Raw genomic sequence first — 1311 nt, 5'->3', positions numbered from 1 at the left:
ATGCAAGAGACAAAATAGTTAATAACCAGCGTCTAACACCCCAAATGGGAGTTTTGCGCCCACAGTCAGACAGTAGGTTTGAAAGCCAGACCCTGTCCAAAGAAGAGATTTGGGGTTCCTTTAAAAAGTTCCCATGTGACTCTCCAGCTGCCATGGACCATGTTAGGGAGGGTCCCAACTGGCGGACAGAGGGGGAGATGTGGGGGGGGACGGGGATGCAGAGGTCCCCTGCTCACAGCTGCGCACACACCTTTCCTGCCCACCCTCGAGGGCAGGGGCTTGCAAAGATCCTGGAGAGGTCTGGGGAGCCCAGATACGGCAGGGGGGCAGCTGGAAACCCCTAGAAGAGCCACTCGTGCCAGTCTTCTCTGTCCCCTCCTCTCCCAACGCTGCCATGAGGTCTCCGGTCACCCTGCCCACCGAGGTCCCCAGCGCCCGTCTCGCAGGGGAGTAGGAGTAGAAGGAAGGCATCTGAGAGAGCGGGCATCTCACCCACATCCTTTCTGTGACTGCGGGAGACCAAGGTCCCTGCACTGGACACAAGTTGAGAAGCCCTCTCTCAATTTTCCAGCAGAAGAGGCCTCGCAGAGAAGTTCTGGTTAATCGCTATGAAATAAAACTGCATTAAGGATTCTGTGACCTGTGGCCCCGGAACCCTCAGTGACTGCCCCAGGGGAGGACGTGTCACTCCCGGGCGCAGAGGAAAGAGCCCCAAGTTCATGATACTCCCACCAGAGCCTGAAGCAGAGCCAACTCAGCACTCTGACAACCTCTGGGTGGATAGGGGCTCGGGGCCTGGGTACTTATCTGTCAGCCTGTAACAAGCAACCACCAACACGGTCGCCTACAACACACGCTTATTATCTCACAGTTCCCGTGGGTCAGGAATCTGGGCACAGCCTAATGGGTCCTGTGCTCAGGGTCTCACAGGCTGCGGTCAAGGTATCGGCAGGGCTGCATCCTTTCTGGAGCCCAAGGTCCACTGCAAGTTCATGTAATCTTGGTGGAACCCAGTCCTTTGCTGTTGTAGGATTGAAGTCCCGTTTTACTGGCTGCCAGTCAGAGGGCACTCTCAGCTCTTAGAGGCCCCCATAAAAGCGACAAGCCCCCAGGCCCTCTCACACACGGCAGCTTGCTTCCTCGAGGCCATCAGGATCTCTCTCTGACTTCCAGACCCACTGTCACAGGCCTCACCTGATTAGGTCAGGCCCACCGGGCACAATCTCCCTTTCCTTAACTCAGAGTTAGCAGATGAGGGACCTTAGTTACATCTGCAAAAACCTCTTCTGCTTTGGCATGTACTATGACCTA

Source organism: Lipotes vexillifer, unplaced genomic scaffold, assembly GCF_000442215.2.
Source record: "Lipotes vexillifer unplaced genomic scaffold, Lipotes_vexillifer_v1.1 scaffold652, whole genome shotgun sequence".
Classification (NCBI taxonomy): Eukaryota; Metazoa; Chordata; class Mammalia; order Artiodactyla; family Lipotidae; genus Lipotes; species Lipotes vexillifer.
This window is presented reverse-complemented; position numbering follows the sequence as displayed.